Genomic DNA, 20,934 nt, shown 5'->3' with positions numbered 1-20,934 from the left:
AAATCATCTCGCCCTCCCCATCTCCCCCAGAGTCCAGAAGTCTGTTCTTTACGTCTGTGTCTCTTTTGCTGCCTTGCATATAGAATGAAGTAAGTCAGAAAGAGAACCACCAATACAGTATATTAATGCATATATATGGAATTCAGAAAGACGGAAACAGCGGATCCTATATGCAAGATTCCACCCCTTTTACAAAGCTTCCCTGAGAACCCTGTGTTTAGTTTTGTGCTATGTGTTGATCAGCATATTCCCCCAAATTTAGCACATAAAGAATATTGGGTGCAAGACCCATATGAGTGCTCAACGCTTCAGATGCAATAGTATTATCTCACCCAAGCTGATAGCTCTTTTGGAACAGGAAAAAACATCTTTCTCTGTTTTCTTTTTTTTTTTTTTTTTGCTTCTTTTGAAAGTCCTCACAATGCCTCAAATTCTGTGAACGTGATCACAGCCACAGAGAGGTGTTGCATCGTTCTGCTAGAATATGAGCTCCAGGGGAGCCGGGGGGAGACACTTACTTATTGCTTCTGAAAGCCCCAGAACAAGGCTGTTCCAACATCTAGCAGATACTTATGAGGTTTCATTTGAATGCACAATAGATTGAAGTCATAATATTGTGGTTTCAGTAACTAAATTCCCATTGTTATTTGTCGATTTACCTGATTATTCAATATTGGTTTGCAGTGATAACCTATAGCATAACATCTTTGACAAATGAGACCTACAAGTAAGTAAGTAGAGAAGGAAACAGTAACCCACTCCAGCATTCTTGCCTGGAGAATCCCATGGACAGAGGAGCCTGGCGGGCTACAGTCCATGGAGTCGCAAAGAGTTGGACATGACTGAGGAACTAACACTTGCCAACTCTCACTCCCTTTCCTCACCTTGAACACAGCATCAACACTACATTCCTAAATCTAGAGCTCCAAGCCTTATTTTTGCTATGTGAACCGAAGCAGATGAAAAACACTTTTTCAGACCATGATTCTTTGGTTGCAGTTGTATCCTGGAGTCACCCAAGCCCACCCCCAGAGACACTCAGTTATTAGCACTTATTTTTAAGCTTCCTGGGGGGTTGTAATATCTAGCCAGGGTTGAGAACTACTGCTTGAAAGCTCCGTAAGACCCATCAGAAATAAAAACAGCCTGCTAATCTGGAAAACTGTTTTCTCCTAATTTTGAAATGTTTCTTAATGACTACGGTCTAAACCTGAAGTCATTATCCCCTGAGTATTTTTCTCTGAGACATTCTCTTTCTTTGATTGCAAGAGACACAGACATTTTTTTTCCAACAATGATTCTAATTCAAGCTTCCTTCTTACATTATTGGATGTAATGATAATGACTTTGAAATAGCTGATTTCAGTTAACATTGCCACTAAGGCGATTGATAGCTAGAGTCAAAACAAAGCATGAATTCTTGCAAATACATAGGCTTCCCAGGTGGGGTTAGTGGTAAAGAACCTGCCTGCAGGAGACCTAAGAGATGTGGGTTCGATCCCTGGGTCAGGAAGATTCCCTAAAGGAGGAGTTGGCAACCTACATCAGTATTCTTGTCTGGATAATCCCATGGACACAGGAGCCTGGCGAGCTACAATCCATGGGATCACAAAGAGTCGGACAGACTGAAGTGACTTAGCACAACACATCAGCTCTTTGTTGTTGGATAATCTTTCATAACACACATGTAGTTGAACAAGTCATGAGTCTCTTCAGTTTGACAAAGGATTCTAACCTTACTTTTCCATTCAATAAAGCCCCTTATGATGAAAGACTAGTTGAGTCATGAGGATGAGTGCAAAGAGCTGTTGCTGCTGCTGCTGCTGCTAAGTCGCTTCAGTCGTGTCCGACTCTGTGCGACCCCATAGACGGCAGCCCACCAGGCTCCCCTGTCCCTGGGATTCTCTAGGCAAGAACACTGGAGTGGGTTGCCATTTCCTTCTCCAATGCATGAAAGTGAAAAGTGAAAGTGAAGTTGCTCAGTGGTGTCTGATTCCTATCGACCCCTTGGACTGCAACCCACCAGGCCCCTCCATCCATGGGATTTTCCAGGCAAGAGTACTGGAGTAGTGGGGTGCCATTGTCTTCTCCGAAAGAGCTGTTAAAAACATCAAATTCAAGTGTAAGGCTGACAATAGAGCTCAGGGCTGAGAAGACTACAAGGACTGTCTTGGTTTTTCTGATAGTGGTAGGGTGTCCCCTTGGGACCACCCTTCCCTACTCAGGATGTCTGAGTTCTCCATCATTTAGGAAGCCTGCAAGTGTTGAAGGAAAAAAAATGACCACAGGGTATCAATGAGCAAGCAAAGATGAACAATAAATAGAAAATATACAAATTAATACTTTGAGATATAACCCTGCCTCAAAAGCATCCTTCAAAAAATGAGAGTGTTAGCATTACCTTTTCTGAGAGCTGCTTTTTCCTGAGCTGAAGCTATTTATCACTTCCCAAATATACTCTCCTTGGCTGCTACCTTATACCTCTGCCTGGATGATTTATTAAAATGTGTTTTCTTTGATATGCAGAGGTGATGCTAGGCAGTGTGTGCTTTAAGTTGCTTTCAAATCTGAGGTCTCTGGGGTTTGGTGTGAAGGCTGCATCAGCTAAGGAGAGAAGCTAATGGCTTCCCTTGAGGATCCCACCTTTGACCTTGATTTCTTGGCAGGATACTAATCTACTGAACTAAGGGATGTTGGGCAATGGGGAGACCAGGGAGTCAGTCCGTTGGCTTCATTGCACGTTCCTGATTTGACCTGATGCTGTATATCCTAGTGTTACAGACACCTTCTTTTGTGATACCTCGCTTACTTACTCCAAGAAGCAATACTGCTCCCTTCTCACCAGTTCTCACTACTGGTCCAGGCTGGGGGAAGAGAGGTAGGAGATACAAAGAAGTAGGATGGGTGATGAATATTGACAAGGATAATTCTTGAATGAAGGTACAGAGTATTGTTTCTGAAGCATCATTATCAAGGGAAGTAGAGGAATTGTTCAGGTACCTATTTTCCATGATGCAAAGGACCACAACTAAACCAAAAACATTTGAATTAGAAAGCAGAGCACCTCTCTGGGTCAATATTTTAAATGGTAAGCAAGTGACTGTGCTATGCTACTCAGCTGGATAGTAATGATCTGTGAGCAACAGACAATGAATGCCAAGTATTCCATAATTAAGTACAATTTGCAAGGAAGCCCATCTTAAAAGGGTAAGTGACCTCCTATGTGTAAACAGGGTTGCATCCATGGTAATTAGACACAAATGGGAAGGACAGACTGGCTGAGTCAGGCTTTGTCTTCTTCCCACGTCTGCTTAAGGCAGCATGTTCAGCTGCCCTGCTTTTCAGCTTCCCAGCTGGCTCTCAGAGTCACCCCCAACCAGCTGAGCAGGTGGGCCCTGGGCAGGATGGAGCAGAGGATTTAGGGATTTGGAGAGCAGTATCAGGGAGGAAAACCAAAACCACAGATGAGAGACAATACCATTGACAGCAACAACCACAGCTCTGACCCAGGCGTCATCTGTGAACCACCGGCTCCTGCTTCTGGAAGGAGGCTGAGGGCCTGGCTTCCACTGGATACAGAATAAACAAATGGCAGCTGCCTAGAATACCAGTTAGTCTAACTAGACAAACAAATCAGTGAGTCCGGCTGTTTGGGTATCTTCTTTGGGAAAATGTCTAGTTAGACCATTTTTAAGGAGAATGGACCAGGGAATGTTTGCCACTCAGGAGCAGGGAGGAGCTTGACTTCGTCCAGTGAACATGCATACGGGTGGGTTTTCAAGCAGATCAGGTTTATTGGAAGAGTTCATAGGGAAGCCAAGGATCTGAAAAATGGAATCCCTGAAAATCTCATACCCTGCGTTCCCTCAGAGAATCTTCACGAAGTCCCAGGCATGTAGGACCCAGTTTGGAAACCTCTGTCTCAGGGTAGCCTGACCCTGGTGGACTCTAGATATGACCTTCCCATTGCTCCCACCTGGCCAAGGGTGGATGCTAGGAGAATATGCTTCTCTGATGGATTTGCTGTGTTTTGACAAGCTGTTTCCTCACACTCCATTTTTGAGCTGAGGTTCCCTAGGGGGAGCTTTACCACATAGAGAAAAGCAGCCAAATGCTGAGAAACACCAGGCAAGATTTAAGGATACATTGGAAGCTAATTAAGACTACAGTATGAATTTTATGCTCAATCATAATTTCTTATCTACATAGAAAGTATCATTATTGAGACAATAAGCAGAGTATTTGAAACTTCCTGGGGACTAATTAAATAGAAAGAAGTCTGGCTCTCAGACTGGAAGCTCCACAATTCAGTCCTCATACCATAAATGTCTGATGTGATGGTTTAAAACAGTTGCCAAGATATTGTACTAAGAAATAGCTGGATGCTTCAAGGGGTAAGCATAATTCTCTCCTTGTCTGCTGACATTGGAAATGTGGAATTAATTATCTCCTCATTCATCATTTGGCGAATATTTATCATGGCATCAATCCGATCGGTCCCATCACTTCATGGCAAATAGATGGGAAAAAAGTGGAAACAGTGAGAGATTTTATTTTCTTGGGCTCCAAAATCACTAAGAATGGTGACTGCAGCCATGAAATTAAAAGACACTCACTCCTTGGAAGGAAAGCTATGGCAAACCTAGACAGCTTATTAAAAAGCAGAGACATTACTTTGCCAAGAAAGGTCCATCTAGTCAAAGTTATGATTTTTCCAGTAGTCTTGTATGGATGTGAGAGTTGGACGTAAAGAAGGCCGAGTGCTGAAGAATTGATGCTTTTGAACTGTGGTGTTGGAGAAGACTCTTGAGAGTCCTTTGGACTGCAAGAAGATCCAACCAGGCAATTTTACAGGAAATCAACCCTGAATATTCATTGGAAGGACTGATGCTGAAGCTGAAGCTCCAATACTTTGGTGACCTGATATGAAGACTCACTGGAAAAGACGCTGATGCTGGGAAAGATTGAAGGCAAAAGGAGAAGGTGGTGGCAAAGGATGAGATGGTTAGATGGCATCTCTGACTTAATGGACATGAGTTTGAACAAGCTCAGATTGATAGTGAAGGACAGGGAAGCTTAGCGTACTTCAGTCCATGGGGTTGCAAAGAGTCCGTCTCGACTTAGTGACTGAACAACAACAAATTGTGTGCCTACTATGTGCTCATTCCAGTAGAGCATCAAAGTTCCTGCCTCCTGGACTGTATGGTCCAAGAATGCAAACAGTTACAAAAGGAAGCAAACAGTATTCACCTTCTGCGTTGGATATGCCCAAAATAGTTCACAGGATTAGAGTGTAATAAGGGGAGGAAACTGTTGAGTGAGTGGTCAGGAAAGGCCTCTACCAGGTGACACCCAAGCAAATCCGCAGTGATGGACAAGAGCCAGATGTTAAACTATCTGGAGAAAGAGTTTTCTGGGCAAAAGAAGTAGCAGAACAAAAACTGTGCTGCAGAAGGGAGCTCAGCATGTGCCTAAGGTAGTGAGAAGGTCGGTGTTTTACAAACAGTAAATGAGGCAGGAGCAGTTGGAGGTGGTGACAGTGAGTAAAAAGAAACCGTTAAGCCTAGAGAGGGTACCTAAAGATTTTTGGCTGTATGAACATGATGGGATTTATGGTCCTTGAAGTCCTCTCTGGTTGCCTGTCAGAGACCAGACTGTCAGAAAGCAAGAAGGTGAGTGAGGACTTGACTTCAGAGTCTGGGAAGGAGATCATGGTATCATGTTCCAGAGCTGTAGCAAAGGGGGAGGAGCCAGCAGACCTCAATGAATGGGATGCAAAACACTATAGATACAAAGGGGGAGGAGCCAGCAGACCTCAATGAATGGGATGCAAAACACTATAGATAGGAAAGGGAAACTGAACACAAGCTAATAGAATCAGGAGTTCTGTTTAGGGCTGAAAGTTTGAAATGTCTGTTAGATACAAAAGAGGAAATACCCGGTAGAAAATGGAGATCAGTTATGATACTCAGAGCTGATATATTCATAGGTGTATCATCAGTGGGGGAAAAAAGATATTTAAAGTCATGGTCCAATTATTTTAATTCCCTAAATGCAGAAGCAGCTACAGGAATCCTAATCCAAAAATAAAATGCCTAGCCACAGGTGGACAGGCATTTCTTGGCTCATTAACTAAAGATAGGTTTCTTCCATAATTGTATTTTTTCTTTTCCCCTTTGAGTAAAACAGACAAGAGATAGTATTATTTCTTTTGTGAGTGCTACTGACAAATATAAGACCATATGCATTCAAATAATTTTAGAATTATCTGTAGGTCATATTTGTGGAGCACTTTGGAGTTTGTCTTACTTGTTTAGTGACAGTAAGTAGAGCTTATTCATACACAACTTCCTCGGTAGCTCAGTGGTAAAGAATCTGCCTGAGATGTAGGGAAACACATTAGGAGCTGCACATTTGATTCCTGGGTCCAGAAGACACTCTGGAGCAGGAAATGACAAACCACTCCCGTATTCTTGCCTGGAAAATCCCAGGGACAGAGGTGCCTGGCGGTGCCCAAGCCTACAGTCCTTGGGGTCGCAAAGAGTCGAACATGACTTAGCAACTAAACACACACAACATTCAACTGCTGTTGAGGTATCAGGCCTATAGATCCATCCCAGGAGAAAACATAGCAGTGGGGTGGGGAGAGGTCGGTCAGTTGAGGTTGATGAGCAGTGTGGATTTCCATCCACTGGTCTAGACTCTCTCCTTGTGTATTATTTGCTTTGCTTTTATTTCCTAAAGCTCATTATTCTGCATAGTCACATTTTACTACTGAAATTTTCATCTATCAAGTAATTTGTGTGTGTGTGTAGTCATCCCTTATCATAGTGCTTCTGGGAATCAATGAATCCCTATGAATAAGACAGTATACCTACTCATTCTGTCTGGTTCAGTTTTCCATAGGGCAGAAATTGTTTTAGGGATGCATATGTGAAATGCCAAGTTATTTATCCGTGGAGTATATTTTAATGAAAAAGAATGGAAATGCTTCTTTGCTAGTACATTTATAAACTCAGCAGGAGTAGCTACCTCCCCTTGATACATCCATACAAACGGTCTGGTAGTGAACTTATCTTCCACTTTTCGCTTGTGTGCAGGTCTTGGCAGGAGAGTTTGTCAAATATTTAGAAGTGAGAATAACCTACAGTGACAGAAATGCTTCCAAGAGATATAAATCTAATTTTAGAAGACCACTGGAGACACTTGTAGCCAAGCTTACCTTATTTGGCAGGAAAAAATATATATTTTGCTTCTTCTTTCTTTTGCAATTCTAAGTAAGGTTCAACTAAATTATAGTTCTCTTTATAGATAGATAGACAGAGATGGATACAGATATAGACAGAGATGACTTCTGTGGTGGTCCAGTGGTTAAGAATCTGCCTCCCAGAACAGGAGACACAGGAGATGTGGCTTCGATCCCCGGGTCAGGAAGATCCCCTGGAGGAGGAAATGGCAACCCACTCCAGTATTCTTGCCTGGAGAATCCCATAAACAGAGGAGCCTGGCGGGCTACAGTCCTTGGGGTCACAATCAGTCGGACATGACTCAGGCACTGAACCCACACACGTGGATATAGATATTGATATCGGAAGCAGAGAGTTTTGTGACTTTTTCTTATAAACTGAGTACTGTTTTCATTCATTTGAATTTTAGTTGACTGTAGGTGAATGATTTTCTTAATATTATATATAACTGGGTTTTGTAGGCCACCAGAGTTTTCGTAAGCAATGTGATTTTTATCCCCAGGCCATTTTGAGAGATTCATGTGACGCAGGCAAAAATGGGAAGTCATGGTGGTTCTGCTTTCAAATTCCCAATAGCATCTGTACGTTTGTTTGCTCATAATTGAGACCCAGCTCTGTAGTACTGATGGTCCACACAACCCACCCCGTTAAGCAGTCCATATTCTCCGTGTAAGCTTTCTGTTTCCTCTAGTTTCCTAGCTGCTCCATGAATGAGGCTGTTCTCTGGTCTTGATAGCACCCTGAGACAACTGCCATATACCAAGAGGCTGGAAGGAGGGTGTTGGCAGAGGCATGTGGTTTTCTATAATGCAGGTTAAAGGATAAAGTCATAAGTATATAGATAGACATATGTCACAGCAATACAGCCCAAGCAGGGACTCCACACACCGAGATTAATTGAGAAAGGCTCAACATGGAATCACCTGTGGGAACAGCCTGGACACATGTCCTGACTTGACCCCAGACTTCTTAAGGCCAAGTCTCTGGTGCGGAGCCTGATCATCTCTCTGTCTCCAAAGCTCCACAGGCAGTTCTAACACCAGTCAGGGCAGAGATCCTGTTTACTCTACGTGTTAGCTCCCACTAAGCCAGCGATTTCCTCTTATGAACACATACTGCCCTTTTCATGCTTGCTGGGCCACTTTGCACTGAACCCTAAATGTTGATTTACTAAAGGGCATTAGTATCTTCAGAAGACTTAGGTCAAGTGCCACTAAGGTTGTTCAAGGAGCCCATGAATTTAAAATACAAAAGCAGTGCTCACTTCTACAATACATGAACTAAAACCGAAATGATACAGAGATTAGCTGGCCCTTGTGCAAGGATGACACACAAATTAGTGAAGAATTTCTTATTTTTGTAGAAGAAAACATGGTTACCAAAGGGGAAGTGGTGGAAAGGTAAATGGGGAGTATGGGATTAGCAGTTGCATACTGCCATGTGTAAAATAGATAAACAATGAGGATTTACTGTGTAACAGGGAACTATAGTTGTCTTGTAATATCTTGTAATAACCTATAATGGAAAATAATTGAAAAAAGGAAAATATGTATAACAAAATCACTTTGCTGTAACCTGAAACTAATGCAAATTGTGAATCAACTGTAATTCAATTTTAAAAAGAAACTTAAAAAGAAATTTAAGAGACTGATTGACCAACTGTAACGTATGGGTCTTATTAAAACAAAATGTAAAAAAACTAAAAACAACGAAACAACCAGGGACTTTGAAACAAAAATACAAGCAAGTTAGAGAAGAAATGTCATTATTTTGAAACAAGGTGATGGCATCACCGACTGGATGGACAAGAGTTTGAGCAAGCTCCAGGATTTGGTGATGGACGGGGAAGCCTGGAGTGCTGCCGTCCATGGGGTTGCAAAGAGTCGGACACGACTGAGCCACTGACCTGAACTGATATAAACTACATCACATTCTATACCACATTAAATATAGGAGTAAAACTAAACTTTTCCCAGATTCATTTAAGTTTATTCTGCGTCTCACTGGTCAATATTTCTTTCCTTAAATTTCACTGGATTATAGTTGATTTACAGTATTGTGTTAGTTTCAGGTATACAGCAAAGTGACCCACTTCTACATGTGTTCGTTCATTTTCAGATTCTTTCCTCACATAGGTTATCACAGAATATTGAGTTCCCTGTGTTACACAGTAGACCCTTGTTAGTTATCTATCTTATATGTAGTGTGTGTATGTTAATCCCAAGCTCTTAATTTATCCCTCTCTCCCCACATTTCCCCTTTGGTAACTATAAGTTTTTCAGTATCTGTAAGTCTGTTTTTCAATATTTCTTTAGTAATAACCCAAGTTAACTCAGTGAGTGATATTCACTGAGTGGTAACCACATGAAAGGCTTCATGCTAGGTGCTGTGATTGAAAGTGTTAGTTGCTCAGTCGTGTCCCACCCTTTGTGACCCCACGGACTATAGCGCACCAGGCTCCCCTGTCCGTGGAATTCTCCCGGCAAGAATACTGGAGTAGGTTACCACTCCCTTCTCCAAGGAATTTTCCCAACCCAAGGATCAAACCTGGGTCTCCTGCATTGCAAGCAGATTCTTTACATCTGAGCCACCCGAGAGGCTATGATTCAAAGATGGCATTTATTTAAATTCTCAAAAGAAGATTCACTAATAATATTGAGATGTGAAGGACTTATTCTCAGAGATAAAACCTGTTTCTCAGACACCTAATTTTTTTTTTTTTTTTTTTTAGTTCTACCCGTTTATTGCTCCCAACCCATCTCCCTCCGCCCTCATGCATGCGTGCTCAGTCATGTAACACCATGGACTGCAGCCTGCCAGGCTCCTCTGTCCATGGACTTTTTCAGGCAAGAACACTGAAGTGGGTTGCCATTTCCTTCTCCAAGACACCTAATTTTGATTCCAGCATATTCTTAGCAAAGGCAGAATTGTGGGAGATAACCCAGTCCTAGCTCCATGGCCTAGGGTCCCTAGCCCAGGACCCAATCTTCAAGAGCTGGTGTGTCTAAGAACCCACACGACCACTTGTGCTGTGACCTTGGGCACCAACTTCTTTCTGCAGCCAGGAAACCAGCTCAATGGAAACTTGGTGGGCAGTTGCCCTCCCATCAGTGAGCCCACCGTGAGCCCTGTCTGGCCAGGCAGTAGTGGCATTCCTCTCTGTGGTCCTGACGCATATCACCATCCCCAGCAATCTCACATGTGGGCCAGTAGCAGTTCAATCTCTCCAGCCTTTGCTCTTCATTACATGGGTATTCTTTCTCCAAAGCCAAAAGACTGCTTAGTATGGTACCACCAAGCACAGTCAACCTCTAAAACAGCCACCACTGGCTTGCCTCAATATACCCAGCAACTGGCTTCAGATCAGATTGTGGGAGAAAAACTTTTCTACCAACTTGGGTCTTAGTGGTCAGGGGCAACGAGCGGGAATGCGAGTTACTTCACAGTGGAGTCGCAGGAGAGAAGACAGTACCTATTCACATGCATGCAGGGTACTCAGTAATGTGAGTAATTCGCTGAACAACCAAGAGTAATGGTTTATATTTCAGCATAATAGTGGAAAGGAGGAGGAAACAGGGCTTCTGGGGGAATAAATGGAGGGTCTGATAGCTTCTATAACGTGTATATATGCAGTTTCTCATCGCCATGCTAATGGTCATTCTCCTTCTTGGCTGGAAGCTCCCCAGAGAGAGAATTGATGGCAGCTTCCTTCTCAAAAAGCTCTGCGATTAGTCAGACAAGGGGGGCTCCGAAAAGCTTGTCTCTGAATCCCAGACGCCTCCCGTTTAAAATAATCTTTATGTCATATTGCTGTGTCCCTTTAATATTATCGTAGTATTTGTTTAGGGAGCCGTACTTGTAGCTCCAGTTCCTATGTCCTTAATCCCATTTTCTCCGACCTTTCCACTTCATTCATTTCTCAGTCAAGCCTATGGTGGGAAAGAGGTGATTTAGGTCTTGCCAGATATCAAGCCAGGCTTCTCAGGTGGCGCTAGTGGAAACCTGCCTGCCAGTTCAGGAGACATAAGAGATGCCGGTTCAATCCCTGGGTTGGGAAGATCCCTTGGAGGAGGAAATGGCAACCCGCTACAGTTTTCTTGCCTGGAGAATCCCATGGACAGAGGAACCTGGTGGGCTACAATCCATAGAGTCACAAAGAGTTGGACACGACTGAAGCAACTTAGCACACACGCACAGATCTCAAGCCAGCATTCATGTGACAGGTGGCAGCTCTGATGGTTCTCATCACTAAAGCTTCAGCCAGCCAAGTAGCTGTTAGAAAACCCATGCCTTGTCTCAAAAACCAATTCAAAGCTCTCAGTCTACTGATGAACCTTGGAGAGTACGTTAAAAGTAATACACCAAAAATAGACTATATGATGCGAAGGCAATGTCTCTGCTTTTTGGATACGTGTAAACACAGAACTAACTGGGACTACTTAGTGTGGGGCAAGGCTTCCCTAGTGGCTTAGTGGTAAAGACTCCACTTTCAATGCAGGGAGATGCAGAGGACACAAGTTTGATCCCTGGGTCGGGAAGATCCCCTGGAGGAGGAAATGGCAACCCACTCCAGTATTCTTGCCTGGGAAATCCCATGGACAGAGGACCTGGCAGGCTACAGTCCATGGGGTCACAGAAGAGTCAGACAGGAATTAGTGACTAAACAGCAGAGTGGTGCAAATAGCTCTTTATGATAATATTCTTCTAATACAGAAAAATAAATGATGCCTCTCACAGAGACCCTGAATCATCTAGAAAATACTGAATTGTATTTACTGTGTAGCAAGCCTTCAACTTTTACAAACTTCACTCACAGCAGAGCCAGACCAAGGGTGAGTTCTCTTCCCAAGGGAGGAAATCGTGATTCAGAGGATGGGAGGTGGGCCTGAGAGTTGATCCATGTGGGCTGGAACCATGAGATGGGGTTTTGCAGGGGACCCCCTGATGAAGGTAACTGGAAATGTGTTTCTTGCCCTTGGTAGCTCTGATATTACCTTTTAGTATCTTTTTCTGTTGATGATCTTTTTAATTTTTTTTTTTAATTTTATGTTGGCATATAGTTGATTTACAATGTTGCATTAGTTACAGATGTACAGCAGTGATTTAGTTATGCATATATCCATTCTTTTTCAGATCCTTTATCCATATAGGTTATTATAGAATACTGAGTAGAGCTCCCCGAGCTGTACAGTAGGTCCTTGTTGGTTATCAGTTGTGTACATAGGTGTGTATATATGTTCATCACAACCTCGTAATTTATTCTCCCCGCCCCCCCACCCCGCCACCTTTTTCCTTTGGTAACCATAAGTTTGTTTTCTAAGTCTCTGAGTCTGTCTCTGTGTCGTAAATCAGTTCATTTATGTCGTTTTTTAGATTCCACATCTAAGTGGCATCATGTGATGTTTGTCTTTTTCTAGCTGACTTGCTTCTCCTTGCTGACCTTTTATTTCTGGCTCAGTGATCGGAGGTGTTATTGTTCACTTTCTCGCTTAAATCACTTGGGCAGGTTACTTCCCCTTCTCTGTGTCTTTGATTCTTCGTGTTTGAAATGGAGATAAACACAGTGTCGATCTCATAGGACAGTCGTGAGAAATAAAGACGTAAAGAGTACTCGGAACCATCCGTGAGACCCTGAACTAAACACTAGTTAACTGAGTTATCACCAGGCTTATGCCTCATGGCAACAGCAGCGCCACTAGTTCTAACTAGTATTAGTTCTAGTAGAGTGTCTGACTTGCTTTTGCACCTGCGTGGGTTTCTCCCAGTCCAATGGAGGCTCCTAGGCAATGGTTATTCAGTGCGTCTGTTCTATGAGAAACAGGTTAAAAGTTCTCAGTTTAAAGTTGTCTCAGGCCTATTGCAATGAGGCCTTTTTTTTCCAAAGCCCATTTTTCACTTTATTGTAGACACAAATCTTTTTTTATGCAGATGCTTACAATTTTTTCCCAATGAAAAACATACTCCTTTCACGAAGACTTTCTATTGTGCCATCATATCTCTATTCTCCCAAGGCGCCCACTGGCAAATAATGGGACACTGAGGGAAAGCGTTGGCGATGAAGAACTGGAAACGACACAAGGAATTGGAATCCCTGGTACCTGTGATTATATTCACCTGCACATGTGTAGAGCTTGATAAAAAGAAAGAACCTGTTTTGTTATTCATTAATTTTAAGAGGAAAGAATGCCAAGAACTCTAAGCCTTAATGACCAAAACAAGCATGCCTGAAACAGATTCAGACGCATGAGTGCAAAGGGGCAGACCAAATGCGTTTTGTGACCCGGTACCTGTGGCTCAGCTGGTAAAGAATCTGCCTGCAATGTGAGAGACCTGGGTTTGATCCTTGGGTCAGGAAGATCCCCTGGAGAAGGGAAAGGCTACCCATGCCAGTATTCTGGCCTGGAGAATTCCATGGACTGTATAGTCCGTGGGGTCGCAAAGAGTCAGACATGACAGCAGCTTTCACTCACTCACTTGCTCACACCCTCCAAGGGATCCATCTGCGTCTCTTTGATATGCCGCTGTCCGCAGTCCATGGGGCCGATAAGAGCGGGACACGACTGAGTGACTTCCCTTTCACTGTTCACTTTCATGCATTGGAGAAGGAAATGGCAACCCACTGCAGTGTTCTCGCCTGGAGAATCCCAGGGACGGCAGAGCCTGGTGGGCTGCCGTCTATGGGGTCGCACAGAGTCGGACACGACTGAAGCGACTCAGCAGCAGCAGCAGCAGCATACCTTTGTGATGCAACAGAAAGGACCATCTCATGGTGTCTCCAGTGAACCACAAAAAATCACAGGTAAAATGCACATTTTTAGGCAAATCCTTTGAGATGAGGATTCCCTGGGCGGATTTGACTGCATTTTCCAGTGTAGTTGAATTCCTTCTTTGGTATTGAATCTGCTCTGCTTTATACCAAAGAGCCCAGCGTCCTCCTACAGACATTGAAATTCATCTATTTCACTCACAGCACCATTTAAGCTTTTTCTTTTCCTCTGATACTTCTTTGATAAGCTTGCCTCCACTTACAAAACCATCAAAGCCTGGAAATAAATTATTTGACAAGAAAAAAAGAAAAGCACCTTTAGTGTAAGTTTCAAATGAGACCAAATCGACGAGCCATATGAGGTGAAGCTGGCTTGGCAGTGAGCGTTACAGCCAGTTGTGCGTCACCGTTTTCCTGTTCTAACTTCTCTTTGAAACTTTCGGATGACTGTGTACATCTAGTCATATCGTTAAGAGGCTGATTGAATCTAAAACCAAACTGCTGTCCTATTTGTGTCTTGTGTAGTCTGAATAAGAAAACTATAAATCAACTCATGGGAGGCGAAAAGTGCTATAGGCACAGACCAAAAGTAACACTTTGTTAATGAAAATATACAAAACTTATGTGTTATATCGGAGAAGGCAATGGCACCCCACTCCAGTACTCGTGCCTGGAAAATCCCATGGATGCCTCGAGGAGCCTGGTAGGCTGCAGTCCATGCTAAGGGTTGGACATGACTGAGCGACTTCCCTTTCAATTTTCACTTTCATGCATTGGAGAAGGAAACGGCAACCCACTCCAGTGTTCTTACCTGGAGAATCCCAGGGATGGGGGAGCCTGGTGGGCTTCCGTCTATGGGGTCACACAGAGTCGGACATGACTGAAGTGACTTAGCAGCAGCAGCAAGTGTTATATAATATTGATCATTTTTATAGCATACCTAATGAAGGCAGAGGGCAAATGGCATCCGAGGCTGGTTCCCCCAATCTCATTAGAACAGCTGTTACTGAAACCAGGCTGTTTCCCGCTCACTTTGGCAAAGGATAGCACCACTCAGTGGAGCTTTATCAGTGCCTCAGGAGGGTGAAGTGACGTCAGGTCTTCTGGAAGCTTGTTTTTCTTAACTTTTTATTTTGTATTGGGATATAGCCAGTTAACAATGTTGTGACAGTTTCAGGTGAACAGCGAAGGGACTCAGCTATACATGTATCCATTCTCCCCAAACTCCTCTCCCATCCAGGCTGCCACACAGCACTGAGCAGAGTTCCCTATGCTACACACTAGGTCCTTGTTGGTTACCCATTTTCAGTGTAGCAGTGTGTCCATGTCCATCCCAAACTCCCTCACTATCCCTTCCCCCATCCTTCCCCTTGGCAACCGTAAGATTGTTCCCTAAGTCTATGAGACTCTTTCTGTTTTGTAAGTAGCTTCATTTGTATCATTTCTTTTTAGATTCCATGAGTAAAGGATATCATATGCTATCTCTCCTTCTCTGTCTGACTTATTTCACTCAGTATGGCACTCTCTAGAAGTTTGTTTGCAGCTTCCCATGTGGCGCTAGTGGTAAAGAACCAGCCTGTCAATGCAGGAAACATAAGAGAGGCGAATTCCATCCATGGGTCAGGAAGATCTCCTGGAGGATATGGCTTGGGTAATCCCATGGGCAGAGGAGCCTAGCAGCCTATACCCCATGGGTCTGCAAGAGTCAGACACGACTTGGTGGCTGAACAACAAAGCCAAGAAAATCTCAGACTATCGATAAATGTTGAATGAACAAATAACTAGTGTCATGCTTTAAGTTCACAGGGCTTATACATTACAGAATCTGTAGCTACAAAAAAAAAATCATTCTATAAGAGCAGAGAGGAATGTCTCAGTTCTCATTAAAAAAAATCTCTTGTCATCTTGATTTCCTAATGTTAGAACATTTCCATATACCCTACAGACTTATTTATTAGTGTTAAAGGTCTGTATTTTCAATTTCTCACTTTTTTCCCCACTAGAAGTAGGCATGCCAGAAGTTTCAAATGCATGGATTGAACCCGTGATTCACTGTATGGCTGAAGCTCCTGTCCATCAAGGCCCAAATTCTGGTCCATTCACCTGCACTCCCTACCATGATGAGTGAAGTCAACCATGGAGTTAGTTGTGTGTCCATCTTTCACACACTCCTTGTCCTGGCCAGGTTGTAGTATGGCCAATTGCTTGTCTCCCGTCCAGAATGCTGTTCCATTTCAATTCACTCTTTTATCTTTCTGCATGTTCTACGTCCATCCTAGAGATGGCAGCATATTTTAATAAAGAACCTCCTTGAGACCCTTGGGAAGGAGAGCTACCAGCCCACCTGGAGGTTTGCCTAAGAATGCACACCTGCTCACACTGGTGGAGTGGGTGATCTAGAAATGAGCAAAGACCAACCAAATGAGAAAAGCAAAAGCTGTCTGTCCTAAGCATCTTGTAGGAGGGGAGTCAGCCACCATAACTTGTGTTTGGCCAAGACTCATAAGCAGGCAGGGTAGTTGGAAAGCTTCATAGCGGAGCAAAGGGGAGACTTCCAGCAGCCCCAGTGAGAGGTTGCGGGCCTGAGGAAGCTGGAGGAGGGTCAAGGAGAAGTGGACCATCTCGTGTGATTAATGAGGGGTGCATGTTTGACTTTCTCTGGTTGGTTTGCAGCTGGTCCCCAAGTTGACTCTTTGTGACCCCATAGACTGTAGCCCGCCAGGCTCCTCTGTCCATGGGATTTTCCAGGCAAGTATACTGGAGTGGGTTGCTATTTCCACCTCAAGGGGAATCTTCCCAACCCAGGGGTTGAAACCGCATCTCTTACGTTTCCTGCATTGACAGGCAGATTCTTTACCACTGTGCTACCTGGGAAGCTCAAGCTGCCTGTTATTAATCAAGTACTAGCCATTTGAGGACAGTTGTTCCAGAAGTGACTATTTAGCTTTCCAGATTGTCACGAGAGATAACGTGACTTTCCTGTAAGTTCACCTTAGAGCAGGCTGGCTTCCTGAGTTTACTCTATAAAAGGCTGTTTTCCTGTACAGGTTGGTTCAGGTTGTGGATCAAAGTTCTGCTTTTATATGTGGTCTGACCACTGTCCATTTGTACATTCCGTCTCTCCGTGGGGATATATGTGACACTTGTAACAAAGCTCTGATTTTAAGTGTTATTTTAAAATTGCATTTTAGTTACAGTTGAAATAAAACTAAACATAACCAGGTGGTTTGGAGTAAATTATCTGCCATAGATTTGATTTTTTCTCCCTTCTCTATCAAGAGCTAGCCCAGTCTGTAGCAGTGGGCACCAACTGTGCAGAAAATATAAGAACCAAGGTGTTGGGTGCCTGTGTGTGCTCAGTTGCTCAGTCATGCCTGACTCTTTGGGACACCCCCTCCCCCCCCAGAATACAGCCCACCATGCTCCTCTGTCCATGGAATTTTTCAGGCAAGAATACTGGAGTGGGTTGCTGCTTCCTTCTCCAGGGTCTCTTCCTGACCCAGGGACTGAACCTGCCTCTCCTGTGTCTTCTGTATCGGCAGGCGGGTTCTTTACCACTGAGTCATCTGAGAAGCCCAGAGTGTTAGCCCACAGGAAAGAGCGAGCATAATTGGCTGTCTCTGTGGATCTGTTTTCCACTGGGACCTGAGTTGCTGGATACCCCTGAGTATGGTTTCTGGCAAAAAAAAAGTATTTATGAATTCTTGGTCTTAAGGTCTAGGGACCAGCAGACCTCAGTGAAGAAAGAGGAAAGAAATATATGAAAGAAGAAAGAAATACATCAGAGTTTGGTAGAGAGGGAAGGAAAAAGAGCATTCAGTTAGAACTCCACAGACTAATAACACGTACACAATTCCATTGTCTAAACCACTTAAAAAAACAAATTGCTAAGAAGAGATTATTGAAAAGGTGCTTTATTGAAGTCATTAGATTCTTTCATTGAACATTTGTTGGACCCCATTATGTGCCTGGCACTGGAAATATCTCCACTGTTATTTGTTAACTGCAGTCTGTAATCACACAGGGGAAAACTGTATATTTTCACTAAGACTCAATAGCTAGGGCCGACAAATTTAATATTTAAATGAAATGACCAACTTCCAGGAGAGATACACAGTGAGATAATCCTTGCTTAAGGAAAAAAGCACTCTTTATGTTCCTTTTGCACAGTAATTGGTCTTGAAACCAATTATTCACTGAACACATACATGCCCAAGGGACTGTCTGGAAAATGGCAAGTATTCCCAGACTTGAGGGAGTTTTAGGCAGCCTGTGGATAAGGGATGGGCGCGTACATCAGCACTGCATTGCATGCGTGTGGCTCAGTCACTTTCATCGTGTCCGACTCTGTGCAACCCTATGGGCTGTAGCCCGCCAGGCTGCTCTGTCCATGGGATTCTCCAGGCGAGAATACTGGAGTGGGTTGCCATTCCCTCCTCCAGGGGATCTTCCTGACCTGGGAATTGAACCCACATCTGCCTGCGTCTCCTGCATTGCCAGTGGATTCTTTACCCACTGAGTCATGTGGGAAGCTCCAGCCTTGCATCGGTAGATGGTGAATATGCCTCGTGCATGAAAAAAACTCAAGGGCTCCCTGGGGTCTTCTTGGGGAGGGTGCTATTTCCCTGCGGCTGGTGAGCAAGGGAGTTATCATAACACATTTGACAAGTCTTAACATTTCTATTTGTCAGATTGAAAGTTAGTACACCGTCCGTGCCAATGCATGTTTAGACATTTATTTTTCTTATATTACACTCTGGAGACAAGTGAGAAAGGAAGTTTGACAAGCAATTTGTGTTGTCAGTTACACCAAATCACAGCCCATGTCTGCCCCTCTAATCACACAAAGCCCATGAGGCGTGAAGTTCCAGGGGCTCATGAGGTTACCGAAAAGTATGGAAAAGACACAAGGAGACGTTAGCAAACAGAATCTTCTCATCAGTAACTTGCTATGACTGTCCCGTGATGTTTAGAAAGTGACTCACCTTCACCCATCTCTAGGGGTTCCCTGGTGTGTGCTAAGTCGCTTCAGTCGTGTCTGATTCCTTGCAACCCCATGGGCTGTAGCCCGCCAGGCTCCTCTGTCCATGGGGATTCTCCAGGCAAGAATATTGGAGTGGGTTGCCATTTCCTCCTCCAGGGAATCTTCCCAACTGAGGGATGGAACCCACATCTTTTGTAGCTCCTGCATAGCTGGTGGATTTTTTACCTCTGAGCCCCTGGGGAAGCCTGGTTACCTGGTGTTATAAGGTAAATGTTTGCGTCCCCACCTCCAGAGTCCATCCAGTGAAGCCTTCACCCCCCAGTTTGACTGTATGCAGAGATGGGACCATTAGGAAGTGATTATGCTTGGATGAGATCATGAGGGTGAGGCCCTCATGATGGGATTAGTGCCCTTATGAGGAGAGGATGCACAAAACCGGGCAAAGGTCATGTGAGCACACAGAGAAAAGTGCTATCTACAGACCTGGAATGCCAGGAACCCTCCTACCAGCACCTTGATCTTGGACTGCCCCACTTCAGCTAAGCTGCCCAGTCTGTATTATGATGTCACACAGCAGCCCAAGATGATGAAGATCTGTTCCTCCTGAGTCTCTGGAGCAGTGACTCTCAACAAGGCGCCATGCTGTACCCGCACTCCCCCCTACCCCCGCCGCAGGCAATATTTGGCCAAATCTGAAGATGCTTTTTGTCGGTATGGTGGGTTTGCTCCTGGCATCTAGTATGTATAGGCCAGGGGTGCTGCTGGCCATCCAGCATATAGGACATAACCCCCACCCCCCACCATGTTAAAGCATGATGCAGCCAGTCATGTATGGATGTGAGAGTTGGACTGTAAAGAAAGCTGAGCACCGAAGAATTGATGCTTTTGAACTGTGGAGTTGGAGAAGACTCTTGAGAGTCCCTTGGACTGCAAGGAAATCCAACCAGTCCATCCTAAAGGAGGTCAGTCCCGGGTGTTCACTGGAAGGACTGAGGTTGAAGCTGAAAGTCCAATACTTTGGCCACCTGATACGAAGAGCTGACTCATTGGAAAAGACCCTGATGCTGGGAAAGATTGAGGGCAGGAGGAGAAGGGGATGACAGAGGATGAGATGGTTGGATGGCATCACCGACTCAATGGACGTGAGTTTGAGTAAACCCCAGGAGTTGATGGACAGGGAGGCCTGGCATGCTGCGGTTCATGGGGTCGCAAAGAGTCGGACATGACTGAGCGACTGAATTGAATTGAACTGAATGGAGCCCCAAAGAGCCATAATGCTAAACCTGAGGGAAATGACTCCACACTTGGTACAGACATCTCCCAAGAAGCCCTGGCAAACCCCACTTCTCCTCAACAGCATTGTTAACTCCTATCTCTGTCTGATAATTCCAGAAACCACCCTGACTAGGTGGTTTGACTAGGAAGCCCTTCAAAGCCCTGCTTGTGAGGGCAGATGACTTGAGCTGGAAACAGCAGGTGCGGGCCCTGCAAGTGGTCGAGCTGTACCCCCTCACCCTTGCTTGAGTCAGCACACCATCCTCTCCCTGTGGGCTCACTGCAGGGCACGGGGGAAGTTCCAGCAACTCACATGTGTATGATGGGCATCCCTGGGGTGACTGCTGGCACCAAGAGAGAATGCTCCTAAAACCCCCCTGTGACCAGTTCTCTTCAAACCATTTCTCTTGCTCTGCTTACACACTTGTGGTTTCCTGGGCAACTCAACACATTACCGAAAAATATATGCCTGCAAGATTTTGATGGTAAAAATAAAACAACATCACGTTAAATTTGGGACCAGCATTGGAGATCATTCAAAGCTCTGAAAGCAACTCCCTCCACTTGGAGAAGAGCGTGAGCTTCAGCTTTAAGTCCTGTTTTGGGCTGCCTTACTGGCATCTGCATTGGTTGGGGTTGAACAGGTTGTGCTTTGTTCAAGG

At 44.3% G+C, this 20,934-nt stretch overlaps 1 protein-coding gene and 1 non-coding gene across 3 annotated transcripts in view; both read left to right on the top strand.

Moving 5' to 3' along the window:
- The window catches only part of CTNND2 (catenin delta 2), a 1,103,557-nt gene that overhangs the window by 1,002,230 nt on the left and 80,393 nt on the right, over window positions 1-20,934 (top strand). The window lies entirely within an intron of this gene.
- On the top strand, window positions 8,504-8,606 carry LOC120879739. Its single transcript, XR_005724883.1, has one exon. It is a non-coding gene; the product is annotated as a U6 spliceosomal RNA (small nuclear RNA).

This window comes from Oryx dammah, unplaced genomic scaffold (genome assembly GCF_014754425.2).
Source record: "Oryx dammah isolate SB20612 unplaced genomic scaffold, SCBI_Odam_1.1 HiC_scaffold_20, whole genome shotgun sequence".
NCBI classification, from domain to species: Eukaryota; Metazoa; Chordata; class Mammalia; order Artiodactyla; family Bovidae; genus Oryx; species Oryx dammah.
Note: the sequence above shows the minus strand (reverse complement) of the source record. Positions and strands in the feature narration are given on the sequence as shown.